At 37.9% G+C, this 20467-nt stretch overlaps 1 long non-coding RNA gene across 1 annotated transcript in view; it reads right to left on the bottom strand.

The window, feature by feature from the left end:
- The window catches only part of LOC124162955, an 89999-nt gene extending 79729 nt beyond the window's left edge, over nt 1-10270 (bottom strand). The window contains exon 1 of the long non-coding RNA XR_006865712.1: nt 10140-10270. This is a non-coding gene — a long non-coding RNA (uncharacterized LOC124162955). The remainder of the gene's footprint in view (nt 1-10139) is intronic.
- Nucleotides 10271-20467: the final 10197 nt, after the last annotated feature.

Genomic DNA, 20467 nt, shown 5'->3' with positions numbered 1-20467 from the left:
GAATAGTAAAGTAGTCTCAAAATTGCTCTATGCTTATGATCTTATCTTTGAAAACTTCAGCGGGTTAAGTGCGTAAAAAATGCAACTATGTCAATAATTCACCAAGAATATATGCATTACATGTATACATATGTTGAATACGTATATAAATATTTATGGTATTCAAGTATCTCCATAACCTAATAACAGCATTCATCATAAAATACATTAATATCAATGTTACGATGGTAACATTTCACTACTAAGATTCCCTGATTTCTTCATATGAAAACACACGAAATCTTAATCATGGCAGGAAAGTTACTTTCTTTTCCGCCGAAATTATCGCTAAATATGATGAAAGTAAGTACTTTTCCTTCTTCCTCCTCCGTGAGTCATCCATTCAGCTGAGACTGAAACCTGACTCCTCCAAACTACCTACTCCTAAAAAATGTCTTAACTAAACTCCTTAAATCATATTGCATCGCATGCCTACCTGTGTATCGCTAATAGTTCCGCCTAGCGATCACTACATCCCTATAAAACTTACTAGTCGGAGACAAAGCCATGCTAATATTCATGGTAACTTTATCCAGGGAAGCGAAACGGGACTTTAGAGTTCGGCAGGGGGGACTTTGCCGTTGTCGCATACAGTGTTCGACGGTGGGGGACTAATCTAATGAGCGCGGCGGTATGAAAGAGGTCAGGCTCAAATGGGTGACTGATGCGTGACGACCGTTGTCGATATGGTTCGTTTCCGCGGGCTGGAGCTTTCCGGCGACTGGCGTCGAAAAATCGCAGTTTGCGAGAGGTGCAGGGGGGGATGACGAGAGTGCAAGGGTTGGCGGTGCCAGGGGCAGGCATTGCGTCACAACCGCGCCGCGGAATACCCGCTGCGCAAACCTTACGCCATTGCGAGGCAGAATAAACAAGAAGCAACCCTTCCCTTCGCGGTTTTCCCTTTATAACCCATTTTATCCAAACGTTGCTTCTAAGTTACATCAAAAATGTATACATTTTCAGCTCTATCCAGGAAAGATTTAAACTATATGTTCTTTTGTGCTGTGAAGTTTAATGGTGAATTATGTAGCTGCCACAATTACGATTGAGCAGAAAATTATCACTTTTTTTTAAATCATGAGCCTAGAAATTGAAATTATCCCAGAAGCAGTTGTGGGTTAGATGGGATTAATCGTACCATACATGTATTTCATTTAAAAATTACATCATTAAATCCTGTTATCATAAAAATATTTACATTAAGGTGTTTCAGGATGAATATGCAATACTTCAGGTGGTTAGGGAGACAATATAAAGTATTTTTTGTCCAAAATCATGGGGTCGCAACTCCTAAGTTCCTGTGCTATGTCAACGCAAAAATTACTTTGTATACAGTTTTCGGTTACTAGGGATACGGCGTTTTCGATATTTTATTTAATAGTCCGGATTTTTTAGGACATTAAATAATTAATGGTTGGACGAAAATGTGCGATCATAATTGTTTGAAGCAATTAATCTAGAGCTTTGACTGAGTAAAAACAAAAACATGGCGCAATATCACTAATTTTGAAATTGTTTAAGAACGACAGCCCTAAAATATGAAAATAAAGGTGCGCGTTCCATGAAAACGTCATGCTAAAAACAGCGTCTTAGGAGTGTGCCAATGTTGAATGAATGGAATTTATTACTTTTGTACGCTTGATCAAATTTTCTGAAATAATAATAAATTTTGTATCAGTCATTAAAGATTTTGAAGTCCTTGCCCAATGAAATAGTTTGAAATGGGTTCAGAATCCCAAGTGCGGAAATTGGTGGGGTTCTTCTCCAAGTAATTATTTGAATGTGGACTTGAACAAATTTTTAGCTTCTGAGAGACAGGGTGGAGTAAATGTGTTTAAAAAAAATGATGAATCAGTTTTTGATAAATACACGCGGGCGTTGAATTTATTACGAATGGCAATTTCCTCATCTAGGGACCAAACTTCATCGATTTGAACTTATGTCCCTTGGGAGGCCAGTTTTAACTTTTTACCTCCCTGCGTAGAGTCACTCTGTTATGTTTTCCCACAGGAAGCATCTAATATTCATGGAAAGAGGACAACAATACATTTGTTATCCTTTAAATATTAGCTCAATTTCAGCATGCTAAAATATTCACACGAATATAACAGGGAAAATACGAAAAAAATAATATGCGTCGGCAAAAGATTTTGAAAGGCTGTAAGAAATTTTAAATGTGTGCCTTATTGTAAAAGTATACCGTTAGAAATGATGAAATTACCACTTTTGTGTTAAAAATAAAGTGTAGTGATCTCTATCCAATCCACCCTTTCTTTTAGGTCATCACCTACGCATATCTGTACTAAGACAGGTATTACTGAACTCATCCAAAACATCAGTTTTGATTCTTTTTTTTTGCGCCAGAATTTTTATCTCTTGTTAAGTCCTATTTTCCCTCAAATTCGTAAATATAAAATTTTCTTCTTCCTTAGGCGCGATTTCTTTACACTTTTCCTTATATCATTACACCGAAGAGGCAGTCAAACAGAATGATTTACTCCGACCAGTTTCCATATCTCCTTTTTATTATTTTTATCTAAAGCGTGATTAATGTTTTTTCGTTATTCCATTCTAAATCTTAAGCATTCCCCATCTTTTCTGTCCACTTCACTCTTCACCATAACCACATTTGAAAACTCTCCAGATAATTCATTTTTTTCTACTGGTACAAGTGTCCGATCCATTGAGGAACGCGCTCCATTCGAAGAATTTAACAGTTGTTTGTTCCTTAGGGTGACTGGTATTTTAAAGGCAGTGAATAGGGCTTTTATTCTATCAAAGGCATTCTCTCCCGTGGGTGATCTACTTATTATTTCCTGAGTAAAGTTTCCATCTATATTTGTCAGGCTACCAAGGTATCTAAAAGATTCCACTCGTTCTGTTCCCTGACTTTTCACGATGATGCTTTCATCCTTCCCGATCATCAAAATCTTTGTTTCAATATCGTTTATTTTCTTTCCGTATAATTTTCCAGCCATACCTACGATGTCGATGTTTTTCGCTAGCTGTTTTCTGTCTCTGCTGCAATTCCTTTATCGCAGGCATATCTCTTACTTTCACACTCCCATCTTTACTCCTCATTCATTATTTAAAGTCATTTCCATTGCCTATTCTGCGTAAAGGTTGAACAAAACTAATGACAAGCAGCAGTATGGTCTAGCTCCTCTCTCAATCTTCATTCCATCTGCTTCCATATCATCTAATTTCACTATAACTGTCGATCCAACGAAAAGCTCATTTATTAAGAACAATCTTTCCGATCAGTTTTAATAATTTTCAATATTTCCATCATCATACTACATTGACCATGGAAAAACACTTTTCCCCCAAAAAAATATGCAATGATCTGTTAATTTCAAATAACCTTCCTGCAAATACTCCAGAGAATCCATTTGCATCTCTTGTTCGCTTCACTTTTCTACAACCAATATGGTAATTTTCTCAATTCTTCTTGTCAACCCTTCTTGATACAATTCGTGAGATTATTTTGATATTATGCCATATCAAAGTCATAGTTTTATAATTGAACATTCTTTAGAATTTTTTTTTATTTTTCTTCGCGCCACTGTTTTTTATTGTTCTTCACGCCGATTCCCTATTTCATATATTTGATTTATAATACCTGTAACTCTATCTAACACCTTGCCTCCTATTTTTTCAATGGAATAGTCTAGATAGGCTTCTCAAGGAATAGTATAGGTATTTGTCTTTAGATATTTTCATGAAATGGATATCCAACGAGATGTACTCTTTGTAAGGAAATGCAATCAAAAAAACCATCAGAATGGAGTAACCGCATGTGGGCCCTCAAAGAAACTCCGTGACCTCCACCTCTCGAGAGATTTTGAAATATCAGAATTAAATTCCGCGCAATGGTCGTGCACCTTGCTTCCTTTCAGCTCCAGCTAACAGCACCATTCTCCTCGCGTCTGCTCTCCCGAGATTCTGGACGTTGAGGGGGGCACAAAAAAACAAAAGAATAACCCGGGCACACAAAAGATGCAATCCTGACGGAAAAGGGCGATTTATCACTTTTAAATATTAAAACCAAGCTCGCGGAAACATCGCGATAAGTTAATCGGAGTGCTTCCCAGCGGAGGAAAATGGTACTTGTAGACAAATCGCTTAAAAACAAAAGAGATACTAGGCAGCGGCCGGAGGGACCGAATATATTTTTCGGTGCTTCCCCAAATCTTTCTCTCTCCCTCGGCCCACTCATACAAAATGGCGAGCAAACTCAGGGTTGGTACAAGGTACAGAGGGTGGAAGGATGGTGTGTATGGAGGCAAGAGAAAAAACAAAACAGGGACGGAAAGAAGAAAAAACAAATGAAAATCAAGGGCTCTTCCCTGGGACTGACATCCCGGAGAACAGAGCGCTGCTGGGTCGTTAGATAAAAAGAGTGATAAATGAGAGGTGGGGGGTGGTTTTTTGAGGGGCATGCGGAATACAAAGGAGAAGGGGGAAGGAAGAGGGTGGGGGGGGGAGGGAGAGTGATGGGAGAAGATTGGGAGACGTGGGCAGACGGATGAGTAAGGGGAGGGACTCGGACAGACAGCCTATGGATGCTTCCGACGACACCAAAGATATTACCTTTGGAGTACCTGGCGGAATGCATGTAAATCTCGGTGCGAAAATGACTAGTAGGAATCTTGATGTTGTTCAAAGTACTAATACCGGTGGAAGACGAAATTCATTTTTGAACGATGTAGAATTTGAGCTTCGAACGAGGCCCATAAATCCCACTTCTGAACACTCAATCACTCATATAAATGTTTGCGGTGAACGAGACGAGATACGACAAAAAGTCATATAGCCGTCTTTAAAACCGTCCGAAACCATAGGAAAAATTGCCGAGGCACTATTTTTTTCAATCCTGCCATTCATTAAAAATCGAGCATCGGCATTAGTTCAAAAAATGGCCTCCAAAATCCAATGGTAGCGCTGCGATCATTAGAAGGAAGATAAAAACAAATCATCATAAGGGGAAAGGGGAATAGAAGAAGAAGGAGAAAAAACGAAAAGATGAGAAAGTGGTAAGCAATTTAAAATGTAATTTTTGAAAAGTCAAATTCTTCATGTCTTGTTTCCATATGAACAAAAGTTCGTTTACATCAAAGATTGTTGAAAAATTGTTTGAATTTCTTGAGAAATTCAAGTTTAAAAATAGATTGAGATACATAATTGAACGAGGCAATAGTGAATGGGTTTCTTGTAGGGTCTATCACTTTCATTTTTTTCTTGAAGAAGCTGTACCAAAGAACTATTGCCACACGATTTAGTTTCAATTTCGAAGAGAAATAGTTCAAGCTGTCCGTGACTCGATTATATCATTGGTAAAATAAGCAGTAGCATACACAATTTGGTCATTGGCATTTAAAATTTTAAGAGGACGAAATATTAAAAAGAATTTCAACCAGAGAGTTTTTCTTGTCTATTAGTTTAGTCCAAATTCGGGGAGAAAGTTGGTGTTGACGTTCGTAGCACGGTAGTACGGTTGTTGGAAAGTGTCATTGAGTCGTCTGCAATACTAGGGCTCTAAGTAAATAGCATTGGGTCTAAGCAAGAGGCATAAATGTGCGTTCTTTTATGCGACTCTGGAGCGGGGATTAAGGTAAACGGTAAACATTTTAAGATAGCTAATTTACAACAATATTACCTACTTGTTTTCATTTTACCGACTTCTCTCATTCGCTTAACAAGTGATCATTATCAAATGATCATTTATAGTCCATATACCACTTTAAAATACCAGCGATGATGTCAACTATCAATAAGAAGGACAATATTTACTCCGTTAATTATGAGATACTGCGTCCCCATCATATTCATGGCAAAAGGAGAAGTTCCTATCAGGCGTGATGTGGCCATCAAGAATTCACATTGCAAGAGGAGGTATTGTCACCCAAAACGATTGTGACCGGAAATGACTTCTTGCCAACTGGTTTAATTCTATATTGCATGACATTCAACGTTGCTAGTATTAAAAGCGACACTTCAGTAAACTCCGTATTAGCTCATCATAGCCTCGTAGATTATAAAAAAGTCCTTTCCCACCTTGCAGGAAGCAATCAGATGAAAAAGTGCAAAATCAATACCTAGTGACGCTATAAAAATCAGATATGTCACACATTTTTTGATATAAGGATGGTCATTCTTGGTCCTCAATAGGCCTAAGACATTCTTTAACAATACAGTTAAATAAAAATATAGCATATTTGAGTCATTATAACATATTTTTAAATGTCATAAATAAAACTGTATCAGCATCTTTAATAGCTGCCATCTGAATCTCTTGACAGTACTTCATCTATAATGGTTTTTTACTATTTGGTTCTTAATATTCTGTTTGATTTTTTCTTAAAATTATATAGCTGCATAACGGCTAAAAATCATTCAATAATGCATTTTAAGTGCCAATTTTCCGACAGTGCATTTCTATTTTCAAAGTTTGAGCCATTTACTACCTAATGGCTCCCATTAAAACTATTATTCCCAATAATTTTTTGCCGCTATAAAACTCAATCGTATATTACTTATTCCTTGATTACTAGCTATTCATATTACGTATTTTACACGCATACACACATAAGAGAATTTGCAAAATTTTGTAAGCTCACGTAATATTTACAAATCCGACGGTAGCACTCCGATATCCAACGATTTTTTCTAAGTATGGCACGAGGTGGTTCAGATTTGGCGTGCAATATTTTTATCTATAAAGAAGCAAGGATTTGCAAGGGTGTCGAGTGATGATGCTTTCAGAATGAAATAGTGGAAGAGAGGCTATCAGTTTCACTCGTCAGGCAGTAAGAAGGCATCGATTACGCAGTAAGAAGTTGGGGCAGGAAGATTTGATCCGAGGATCAGATTAAAAACCCAAATGATAACTTCGCTATTTTTTCAGAATCTGCTGTGCGTGAATAGGAATCATTGCAAAGTTTAAACACGAATTATGATGAAAGCGTGCTGAAATCTGAACAGCACACATAATATTTAAAAATTACACAAAGTAATTGCTGTAAACGGGGAGAAAATAGTTGCGAAAAATGAAGTGTAATAAATTGGATAAATTCGTGGGAAAATACGCCTGGGAAACTATGGGATAAAATAAAACCTGTGACACGCGACACTTGTAGAACAAGAGAGGCTGATTATATAGTTTCTCGCATGCAAATGGAAGATGAGACATTTCAATTAAAGTCCCCGCACTCTTAAGAGTCTCGTGGGAGGAGGAAGATCGAACGATAAGACGAAAAAAAGATCTTATTTTGTCCTTGTTTTATTTTCTAGTCCCTTCCTTCCCTCCGCAGCCAACGCTTGGGGAGGATGTTGAGAAAGGGTGGCAGGGCAGAGGAAGGAGTGTACCGGTGGCGCCTGAGAGGACGACAGGAAGGCGAATAAATAAAACAAGCGAGGTCTAGGGCCGCGCGATAAAAAGGGGGTCGGAGCGGAATAAATAAAGAGCGTTCGAGACGCAAATTTTTAAATGGGGAGATAAGGGCCGAGACGTTTGGAGGAAGAGGGCTGAGATTCAGCGGCCACAATCGCGGTCTGAAAGTGGAGGAGGCGAGAAAAGGAAATGCGAAAGAGAATGTGCGGGCCCTTAGCTTCGGTTGAAAGAAAAGGAAGAATACCCGTGCAATAAAGGAATACTCAGTACATAGGTGCAGGCGCGCAGCTGGGAATTAAGGCTATGGGGGAATTCAGGCACAGCTAAAACTTGGGGGGTTTGGGGGATATGTAATACCAGCCAGGGTGAGCGGGAGGTGCGATTGCCCTCCCCAAGAAATTTTTGAAGATAAAAGGTTCAAAATGGTGAGTTTTAAGGCTTTCTGAGGGATATCTTATTAATCCTTACTCTATTCTATATTCAATGTTTATCCAATTAAGTAAAATCAATTAAAGTTAAAAATTTCTCTAAGCTCTGGGGGGGGGGGGTTTCCCCCAAATCCCCCTCGCTGCGCCACCGCATAGGCGGATCTAGGCACGTGTCCCTCTCCCAGGCGCTTAAAAAATAGACAAGATTTTTAATACGGTCTTGTTATCATAAAGTTCGTTTTGCATTGTGTACTGCGGAGGTTGTCATTCAAGCCTAGAGCCCAAGTCAAGAAGATAGATTTGCCGGTCATTGGTCATTCACTAGACAGCGCTAGAAAAAAAGCATCAACTAAGTGGGAAAGGGGATCTAAAACTGTCATTAATATATCTGTAATTTATTAATATTTTCATATTAATAAAATTTATATCAAAATAAAAAGAACATTTCTTACAGACATTGTTGTAAGTTGCTTAATCTGAAATATGAGAAGACTGTTTGCCTGTCAAATCTTTGTGCCCCCACGGAAAAAATCCTGGATTTGCCCTTGACTCAGTACATAAAAAGCTTGAATATCACAAAATACTTGACCCAACATCAGTCCGACAATACTACTCCGAAATTCATGGATTTGGGGCTAAGTGTGGCCACTCGGGTCAACCACCTCGGAATGCCATCCCTTTCTGCCCACGACTTCCAACCTCGTTATCCATAGATTGATCCACCATTCGCAACCCTGTTGCCGCACTCCGTATGATCTCAGGCGCAAATCTAATTGGTCACAATGTTAACTTGTACTCATTATTTGAGACGCTGATTCTCCTTCTCTGTAAACTCAATAGTCTATCATGGTATAGTCACTGAAATCGTTAGTTTATGGTTAAGGATTAGATTGATTTTAAAATAATACCAACAATTTTATGGGTCCCTCTGAATACCTTGTGGCTCAGAGTTGACATGCTACATTCTTAGCTACATAAAAGCAAGGATTCTTAAAGCGTCTTGAGTGATGGTTCTTAGATGGATAAATGAAAGAGAACTTTTCACTCATCAGGTAGCACCTTCTAATAGGTGGTGAGGAAAGACTTGATCAGAGGAAAGACTTGATCAGGGGACTGGATAAAACACAGATGAAAGCTTCGCCGTTTCTCAATATCTGCTACAAGTGATCAGGAAGGTCATCAACGCTTTTTCACGAATTACGCTGGAAGCCTGATGGAACTCGGAGGCTATGTGCTAGGCTTTAGATTGCTTGAAATGTTAAGAACGGATACTTTGCTGGGAGACAAGGAAAAAAGCATACTAGAGTCTCACTATATTTCAGGTCCCACAGGAGCGATAAAATAGAGAGATATTTTGCGTAACTGATGGGTGAAGATTCGTTTTTACCCCGAACAAAAAAGGACTATGATTAATTCTAGAAAAAAAGAAGTCAAAAGATTCGCTTCTCGCATCTATTTCTAAAAAAATACAATTCTCTACCAGATAAACAGCTGATATCCAGACACCTTCCACCATACGCCAATTGAGACCTACTTGCAGGAATCAATGTACATCAGCATGTTGGAAACCTTGAATCATCGCTACCAATCAAGCTGGTACGCTTCCCTTCATCATCGGTGCGGCACCAAATTTATTCTCGCTTCCAGCGTGCCCTTCTAGCCGCCGATCATTCAAATTTTCTCTTTGTAACCAATGTCATACAAAGAATATTTTGCGTGTGCGTAATAAAAACACTGTGCTTAGTACACTGGGAAAAAGGAGATGCTACGGGCGTACAGAAAGCGTAACACAGATATAAAACGAAGTAGGCCGGGAGCCGCTAGAGACTCAGAGGCTGCGCTCTGGACTTATATTGGTTGAGTTATTAATAAAGGGCATCTTTCAGAACATCGTATTAGAACCCCACTCTATTCTCATGTCCACCAGAAGCGGTTTGTTAAGAGATATTTTGTCGAAGAGATCGGTATAAGAATTCGTATTTCACTAGAACAATAAAGTACAAGTACTTTAATAAATGCTAGGCGGAACTTTGCTGGAGAAACTCCTTAACGGCTGGTGTCTTAACATCCCAATCACACGTATTATTAGGCGGTATAAATAGACGAGGTGTGGAAGGCAGCAAGTGATATACCGCTTCCCGAGCAATTTATGTAACTGTCTAAGGTTAGGAGAATAGAATTACCTCTTCAAGGCGTGATATATTTCCAGAACACAGTTCTCTAGCTTAGGAAAATTGTCGTAAAAAATTAAAATATCTAATACAAGAAGTCATACTCACTCGATAAGTTCAGAGTAACACAACTACGGCCATGTCCAAACAGCGAGCAGAAACTCCACGCAATGCTGTGATTTATGCTAATGAATGCGTGGAGAAAACGGAGTTCCATCACGAATCTGGTTCACTGGTGTGGTTGCTGAAATCAGTATCATCATCCGATGAGAAATTCCCTCGTAATGAATACACAAATTAAATGCTTTTCTGTGAGAAAAAGAGCTGAATTTTTATAGAAACCCAAATAAAAACTTAAATTAAAGTAAAAAAAAATGAGTTAAATTTAATTGGTGAACTGACAGATATAGGCTCCAGCAATTACCAGAGAGTATTATTTGTAGCACAGTGGCAATTTATTCTTCCTCAATACATAGATTTTGAAGACATAAGAAAGAATTAGGGCATAGTTTAGAACACACGAGGAAACATTTAAACCTATCAATATATAATTTATAATTTAGCAACGCAATAAAGAATTCTATTAAAAATTCGACAGTAATTAAATCTTTGTTCACAACAACTACACTTCGCCTAACTATGGAATTAAAAAATAGAAAATAGCGTCTTCTCATTCACAACAACTTTTAGCAGCGTAACTTGATTTAGTGTAGCCTCTAGTTGAGATTCTCTAGACTTTAGCCTTAAGAAAAGAAGATATCATTGTCTATCGAGAATCATTAACATATAGGTAGGGTAATAAAATAGCTTTATCGCATGATTAACATTGATTGATGCGCGGTCTATGCTGTGATTGGTGAAATACCTCTCTTTTACGTCTCGGTCATAACTTGTAAAATTAAGTTGTCTTGTGCATGGCTTAACATAAAAATTCCATAAGTGTATGATGCTATTACCGAGGATTGAATAATGTAATATTACTACTACTTACAGTATATGATAGAGTACACAGCAATGAATTCTGTTAGCATTTGCGGAACATCAGTGCTTGCTTTTGCTGAGGGAAGGATAAAATGAGGAAAATTTTTGATTCGCATTAAATATCAGTGAGACTATTTCCGTGTTTTAGCGAAATGTTGTCTTATCGTCGAATGTTCTGAAAGAAAGTACTTCGGCTCCATTTGGAATCCACGCCGAGGTAGTGCTGAGTTTTTTTAATGCCAGCGTGGATCTCCCTACCCACTGTGGAATATTTTCCTTTTCCATCTGGACCATATTATGACAAGTTAAGTTGTTGTTAATGGGGATAAGAATAATGCTGCTGCAAGTGTCAAAAATGAAAGAGAGATTAGATTAGATAGAACAGATAGAATAATGTAATATTACTACTTCAAGAAGTTTTATCGTGTTCTCCACCGGATTAGGACGACCAGAAAGGCCAAAGCAACGTTTCCATCCTCAACTGGAGGATTATTTTGAAGACGAGATGAGACTCACATCACGAGAGAGGCAAGAACATGATCAATCATTTCGCTTGACAAATCTTCCCCGAGCTGAGGATCGAAAATTTGACCCAAATGCACATTCTGACCCGGTGGACGACCTGAGAAAACTCCTTGTTGCAGAAAAATAATGCACCAAATCATAATATTGACACTATTTGAAATAAATTTAAGAGTGAATAATTATGAATTTGCATAGCACAGTACTTTCTTTCACCAAAGGAAAGATATAAAAAGAAAACTTTTCGAATTATTGCTAAAAATGAACGTGACTATTTCCGTGTGTTTTTAGCGTGATGACGACTAATCGCCGAGGGTCCCTGGAGAAAAATGCGCCACAAAAATAACTCTGTAGGTAACGAGAGAAAAGAACCTCCACTCCCTACCCCCCGCCCCCTGGCCTCATGGTTTTCTTCGTCTGGCGATGGGAAGTTAAGGACTTCGGCTCCTTTTGGAATCCTCGCCGAGGCAGTCCGGAGTAATTTATGCCAACGCGGATCTCCCAACCCACTGCAATCAGTTAATGAGAAACACAAAGTCATTCTTTCCCCCGCTTCTTTTTCCTTATTCCTACGATTTTCTTCCTTCTTTTCTTGTTTCCCTCCCTATCTTTCCTTTCCAGAGACAATTCTCAAAATTTACGCCACGCTCTTCCCTAAGGCACTTCGAAAAATTCGCCCTCCGCCCCACTCACTTCATCCGGGCTCTATCCCCGCTCAGCTGCGCCCATTAATGTCTCCTGAAGCAATTAAACGCTGGACGGTGGCACAAAGTTCCTTTCTCGCTAGTTCTCTACCGTAGTAAACTTTTCTTCGGTTGCATATTTCCGAGGAGAAAAAGATATCATCTAAGTTTCCTTTCGAAATGAATATTTTGAAATAAATTACGGGGTTACTCTAGGTGGAGATTGCTATTTATATTATAGTATTGTGACACCATTGTCCCCTATCTTTTTTCCCTAGTCTGTAATAGAGTGGTTTCCTATTAAGCATTTTTTATTGCCTAAGTCGAAAGATTATTACTCCTGGAGTACATATCTCACGCTATTATTTTTTTAAATGACGATATTTATTTTTCGCGATTAAATGAAAAGTGAAAGTTTTAAAGCGCGCGAAAACGCGACGGCTAAGGATGAATGCTGGGAAAAGCCCGTGTGACGTCATTCTGGTTCCCGCTGCCGCCGTGTGAGGTGACCTCGGGCCGAGGATATGAGCGCCGATACGATGCAGGCTGCTAGTACTCTGCTAGAAGGTAGCGCTTGGCTTAAATGAGGATTATTAATACCTTCTCAAACGAAGGAAACTTTTCGACCCTAGGCAATTTTAATACGTGATGATGTTATTATTAAGAGATGTTTCCCTGAGCTCTGTGCCTCATGCATGCATTTGTTTTCTCAGACGATGCAAAATTCCTATTTACTCGTATATTATCTAGCTCCCTGTGACGTCACTGGAGTGGCATCGCATGGTCGCCAATCTGGCCTTATTCAAATGAGGTTAAAATTGACCATTAACATTCGTCTAAACTGGGAGTTCTAAAACCAAATAATTTGTATATTATGAATACACTAATGTTGAGCAACGAATCGAAATCAATGCCTTTCGTTTTCTTTGATGAAGGAAACTACCCTATTGGCAAAGCAAGTTGGTATTTTTAGGACATATGCAATACGAAAGCCAATTAAAAATTGTAAGAGATAAATTTGAACGTTATTTCAACTCACGCTTATTCTTTTCAGCACAATGGTAGGATACAAGAAATAAATGAAACTATAGGAGAAAAAAATAATTGAATTTTGATGCTGTTTTCATGCGCTTTGTTGCACGTAATATCTAAGTGACACCGTAAATAAATTACATATGAGGTTGGATAATTCCATGAAAACGAATGAAAACCAGGTTAAAATGCTGGAGCGGTACTTGGAACAAATTTCCTCGGTAAGGTTTGAAAATGTAACTCTAAGAGTGTAGTGACCTGTGAGTATGAATATTTAGAGTAAAATGTGGAAATCTATTGAATTCCTTTCAGTGGTAATGAGAAATGTTTATGGTAGTCACAAAAAATGTTAGTGGACTGGGAGTGAATATTACGAAGGAGTGTATTTTTGAAGTAAATCCGGATCCCTCATTTCCGGTTCTTGAGCGACCGAGATTAAGCTACCGAGGCGTCACTCACCACAACAAAATTTGAATTTGTTTAAAAGATGTTTTTTGTACGTAGGACCAAAGGTTTTTAATTTGTTACCCCAGTCATGCTTTATTTCAGTCTTTGAAAAAGTTTTTAGCAAAATGCACATTCTTGGCTTCTCACTAAAGAAAGTGTAGGGCAAATATTGCTATAAAATATTGATGTAAATGAATTATAAATACTAATTTAGTTGTTTTTTTTCATGTAAGCACTTAAGCTTTGTTATTATAGATTATCAAGGCAACACAAAATGAGCTACACTATATAAAAAGCCTATTGTATTATTATTTTGGATGGTAGCCTCAAACAGGTTATCCTTCGCGGCTACCTAAAATTACTCAATTTTGCTATTGTCATGTAATTTATGTGTGTGGAGTAATAAAATTATTTTTTATTATTATTATTACTCCGCTGGCAAATTGATGAAGGTGAGTGATTTTTCTCCGTGGAATTTTCACAAAACTAGAGCATTACTTGTGACTACGTAAAGTTATCACCGTAGCTAGTCCGGGTATATTTAAGTTATATTCATAAGTGTAAATTTCTTCAGAAAGAAGAACTTAAGTGAGGAATTACTTGCTGAACAATCTTGAAATATATTATATCCTATTGAAATAATTTTAGTAATCGATAGGGATCCATTAGATGTACTGAAAATGTCATCATTGCCACTTCACTAATAATTTATTTACGAGCGTGCTGCGCCCGCTCCCAAGGGCTTCCCCCGCTCTTTTCAATGCAGGTCCGCAGAGGGACAGGCGCGTTTCTAATTTTAAAATGTGGAAAAAAAGGCAGGGTCTTATGTACAAATTTAATTGGAATGTTCATTTACATATTGAGGCCAGAGGACCTCTTTAAACACAAAATTTGAAGTAATTACACTATCCTCTGTTAAACGCACATGATGACTCATACTTACATATCAACAGGAGACTTGAATGTCGAATCAGCCGCATTTTGATTAAAGTTATTTAAAGAATGCGAGATATTGTTGCAAATGAACAAATGTATCAGTTTGTGCGCAGTTAACATCAGGAATATTTACCGGTTTTTGTTCTTTTTTGTTTTTTTTAATCATTTAAAACCAATTTTAGAAAACAATAGCAACATTTAGGAAGTAAGATATGCCGTCGCATGTTCTCTGATAAATTCTGTGCATTTTGGTACCTCATTTGTAGAGTTTGGTTGCGTATAAGTTGAGAAAAAGGTATATATACAGTAGAAATAATATAGAAGATGGAACAATATCATATGCAAGCATGAGCATTTTTTAACGTTAAAAAAATCTGGTTAGGTAGCAATAAAAAGAACATTTGTAAAAATTTTATACTGATAATAAATTATTTTCCACAAAAATTAAACTAATAAACTGGTTTCCCATCGCTGTAATTCTCATTCAGAGATTAAAATTCCAAGAATCCCACTCGCTATCTTATTCTTCTTTGTTTCGTGTTTTTTTCTTCTCTTTCCGCCTCATCATCCCTCATTCCATCAACCCTTCCTAAAAATCCAAAATCCCACCTTTTTTCTCTCTCCCTCCCCATTTTTGCCCATTAATTCTCATCCCTTCAAGTCTCTCTCTCCTCCTCCCCTTCCCTCACTCCATTGGACACGTATTCCACCCCCTTCCCCTATCACCCTCCCACCCACTCCACCGCATCCACGCAAAAACCATTAACTTCGTCTCCGGTCTATCTCGAAACAGCTTCATCTACATGTCACACTTCCCCGTCCCATCTCGGACCTCCTAACCCCTTCCGAGGGGGTGTGCTTAGAGGGTGGGGGAAGATCTCTTTCTTCTCCAACTCCTTTTTAACCCTCTTTACTTTCTGTAGTTTTTTTCAGAAGGGGTGGAAAAGAAAGAGAACGCGCGACACCCAACTCCGTGCACGCCTCCGTCTTTCGGTCGGGCCAAGAATTATTTCTTTTGAAATCTGTCCTCATATCTCCTCTCCCTCAGCTCTCAAATATTCTTTTATTCCGCGACCGTTTTCTTTTTCTTAATTTTTTCTTGGTCCGCTCCATTTTTTTCGTTTCAATCCTCCACTTGCTGCCGCCTTGAGGAATCGCAGTTTTTTCGTATTTCACTAACTTTCGCTTCCGCCTCATTTGAGAAATCCATCGCACCCTCTGATAGCGAATTCCTCTCAGTTTTTTTTTTAAGATACACAAGTTTTAACTAGGAGAAATACTTTTTCAAAACTGTTTTTTTTTTGTTCTGATTCCTATATTTCAGTTTACTCTAGTTTATTTGTGAAGTTGAATCGCGAATGAAATGTCAGAATTTCCCAAGAAAATGCTCTCATTTGCTGCTTTAGCTCAAATATGAAAATAAGCTTAAAGAAAGCTTAAAAATAGAAGCAATCCTAGGTACTCACATTTATATCTACATCCATAATTTAAGCTATAATTCGCACAACTGTAGTGAATAAATATATTTGATAATTTTCTTCCACAGTCAAAGCCAGCTTTGACTCCCAATGCCACCATTTAATTCCTATATTTTTTAAAGTGAAAGGTTAATTGCAATTGCATAACTTATAATAATGTCAGAGGTCATATTTTTTCATTGGTGAAATTTTAATTTAATGTAACGCATGTTTCATTCCGAAAACCAACTATTTCCGTATTCAGATAGGCATTATTGTCATGGCATAAAAATAGTGTTCAATATTACAGCGGAATATTAGCCATTAAAAAGGTAATTGTAATATTATAGAAATGTAAAGTATTTTCGTAAAATGAGTAGCTGTTTCAAAATGTATGACATATGATTGAATTGGCATTTCAATTATTGGCACGCAGAACATCGGAAATAATGTCGCAACAAGCTCCCTCCTCAGTGCCCACAAAAACGCTCCTAAAAGCAATCGTAAAAGGAGGAATCTTCTGAACATCTCTACATGGGTCAGTATTCCAACCCGAGTCATCTAGACGAGAGAAATTACTCTCTTTTCACCACATCAAGTCAATCTTTTATCACCCTTGATCATTAGTCTAAATGCCAACCAGAAAATTGCCAAAAATTGTTGCAAAACTACGACAGAAATTAGGCGTTATAGAATGCTCGTAACTGTACGAGAGCTGCTTCTACCTGTTGCTCGTTAAATTAAAACCTTAATGACAATACATTAAATAACTGGGAAAATGTTAAGCGCAGTAGGTGTCGTATGTACGCCGACCATGACCCGTCGCAATTTCTAGAGGCAAAATCTAGCAAAGTGATGCTGCACGCAGCCAGAAATTTTGGGTGGCACGCGTGTTATATACACTCGCGAGTTGTTGATAATTCTAACTCATCGTAAAACCATATATATCTTTAGATAAGCTTAGTGAATAATATCTTGAATTACCAAATTCATCAGTTTTTATTGCCAAAACGAGCTTAGTTGCAGCGATTTGTTCTCCATAAATCTTTGTCTCTGAATTCAGCCGAAATTTCCGCAAAATGTTTAACTTTAGGGCTCTAGCGGCAGTGGTTAACAATATCCGATTTTGAAAAATAATTCTGCTTTGAGATTCTGATATAGGTTGACAACTTTCCCGCATATAACAAATTTGATTCTTTGAAAAGGTCATTTTTTGCCCTAGTGTGCAATGGTGCCGAAATTCGCTCGCGAACGAGTGATGCGTGCAGTGAAAATTTCATTAGTGATAACAACAGTTCAGGAAATTTGGAGCAATACGCAGAGTAGGCGTTTATGATGCAGGCGGTCAGGGAAGGATCCGAGTGTCAATCGATGATCTTCTCCAGCGAGCGGGTCAGAGATTTCGAGAGGATCATCGGTACAATATTTCTGCGTTGAGGCCTGCGGATTATAATCTATTTACTTGCATAAGGCGCTGGCAAAGGGGAAAAATTCCGGCACTGATAGCAAGCAACAGATCGGCGAAGAGAATTTTCTGAGAGCAGAAGTACCATCATCGAATATTCTACTACGAGGGAAATGGAAAATTGTTACCACACCACGAAATATGTGTAGGTCAGAACGGTGATTAGATAGAAAAGAGGCTTGGCGGTGTATCTAAACATTACAAACAAAAAAATTTTCACCGTGGTTTTGAATTTATAACCAATCAGACCTTGGAAATAAGGATAACCCCCGTATTCCACGGAAATTCATCCAGGGGACGCTCGCCTCGCGCTCCACCAGTCTTTTTGTTGGTGGATTTCTTGCTTAATGCTCATGAAATATTATTAGTATTGAAATATTACGGATTGTCAGAGTATAAATTTTTCAAAATTTTCCATTAGAAACTTTCACCTCACTCGTTAAAATTGTGATTCACCTCGCATTAACAAAAATATTTCAGATACAGGGAAATGATGGAAAGAATCTGCCCTGGTTACAATGAAAATATCATGATGATAGCGAACATTTCAGACGAGAAATCTGTCATTGAAAAAGACCGGTCCTTAGAGAGGTTTGTGTCCTCTAAAGTTACTAAGACTGCACATTTTCGCAACATAAAAGACTTACTGAAGAAATATTCGGTAGAAATTTCCTTAAACTGAAAATATAAAACCCTGTCTATCAAAGCGACGCTCATCCGCTTGATGGCGTTGTTACAGAAGAAGAGAGTTGATCGATGCTTAGTGTTTTATTCCGTGTCCGCGAGCTAGCGTGTTCCTCTTTTCGGGCTTTTATCGTTGGCCAGATCACTAAGGGAAAATTTCTATGGTTTTCTCGAAAATCTAGGCTAAGATAGGGCTTCATAAATCGTTTAGCGTGAAAGCATGAGCTAAAAATGCCCACAAGGAAGTTGAGAAATGGTCAAATGTAATGCCATTAAAAGTATTTCGTAAACCATGAGTCACTCTTCAAGCTAGAAGGGTATAATCATGAAACGGACGGATGAAAGAGATTTGCTCCGCCAAAGTTAATTATTTCCGAAAACAAACTGAACCTCTCATGGAGGAGGAGAGTTCTTTAAGGAGTCAGTACTAACACGTTACTTTTCCGCCTTGAGATTTAGTTAATTTATTCATATGTTTTGCTGATGCTTACCGAGTGGTGTCACCTGTATGCTCATCTACTGGTGTTGCACTGTGACGAGTTGAAATAAACTTAAGCATACTCTAAGAATTTGCTCAATGGATGTGCCTGTCTTAGTTCGTTTCCAATCCTAATTATCGATAGAGACGTGGTCTGCGATTGCACAGAAGATCAGGATGGAAAGGAAGTAAATATTATTAATTTCCATTTTTAACCAGTTAGGAAAGGAATGATAGGCGAAGCTTGATTGTAATGTCATCGACAGGCTGATGTTTACTTAATGGTACGACACATATTATAACGCTAGGTAAAAATTACCTAACATGTAACAAGTTATATTTTATACCCTCAGGTATGGCTTTCAAGGAAGAATTATGCTTCCTCGCCAGAAGAAAAACTATACGCATGCTACTGCAGAAAATCATATTAATAACGTTAAAGAAAAGGAATAGAATTGAAATGAAAGTTCTTCCCCTAAAAAAATCGTCAGTTCGGTTTCATTTAAATTCTGTAATTTTATTCCCGTTGGTACATTTTTGTCTACAGATAGTTTCTTCAGGTAAAGAAGGATGTGAAAGAGAAGAAATACTTATATGTATAAATATTAGCTCACAAGAGAATTCAGTGGACAGCTGGTTCAAACCCATCTCAAGTTTGCGGATTAGTGATGTTGATGATTATTTTCCTAACCGTATACTGCCATGGTCATCACATAGGTTAAATACACAAACGAATTCTGCGCGAGTCGTCAAAAACTGCCACGGTAGTACAGAAAGCGTTAAACAGATGTTAAATCAATTAGGCTGGGAGCCGCTAGAGACTCGGAGGCTGCGTGCAAGGCTAGGTTGCTTGAGCAATTGAGGATTAATATCTTGAAGAGCAATACGCAGACCATCTAATCAACAGGAATCTTAGAATCCCACTGATTCCTGGCCCGGCAGAAACGGTATTTTAAGAGAGATATTTCGCCGAACGGATGGGTATGGTGTAGTTAGGAGATGGAGATGAATGTGAGTACCAGAAATTCGGTTGTGACTAGCATTCATTCGTAAAAATCAGCGATGTTTAATATAAAAATGTAGCGATCAAGGAGATAGAAATCGCAAGTGAAAATAATAGGAAAGGATACAAAATAATGCTTACATCTGTGTAACTGTAGAAATAATACAATATCTTAAGTAAAAATCATTTGAAAGGTCATATTAAATTTGTTTTCCACCGTTACTAACACTTCTTTACTACAAATGACGATAAATCTAAGCTATTTCTCGAGAAATTTTTAACTTTTAAATTCAGGAGTATGAGGAAGAGTCCAGGGAAGTATGCAACAACAGTGTCGATCAACAAAGCAGGCATGGTCATTGGTTACAACGGAGTCTATTGCCTAATGCTATGGTAAAATATATGAAAATGACCTTACATTTCTATATTATCAGATTTAGAAGGACCAACAAAGACGATTTTTCTGAACCAATTTGAACTCTCCTAATAAACATTATAATTATTAGCCTTTGCGTTCTCTTGGGTTTCATTCACGGCATGAAATATCCTCACGCTTAGACTAGGAGATTATTTACTTGAGCACTATCGGGCTTCACATTATTAAGAAAAACAAAAATACTTAGAAAAATGCAAATTCGATGTCTCGGGCGTGACTTCAAGAAATCGAATTAACGTAATTAAATGTAAAAAAACTTTATAATTTCACAATTTAATATTGTACGACCTAGGTCTTACAGTACCTATTTAA

Source organism: Ischnura elegans, chromosome 7, assembly GCF_921293095.1.
Source record: "Ischnura elegans chromosome 7, ioIscEleg1.1, whole genome shotgun sequence".
In the NCBI taxonomy this organism is placed as follows: Eukaryota; Metazoa; Arthropoda; class Insecta; order Odonata; family Coenagrionidae; genus Ischnura; species Ischnura elegans.
This window is presented reverse-complemented; position numbering and strand designations above follow the sequence as displayed.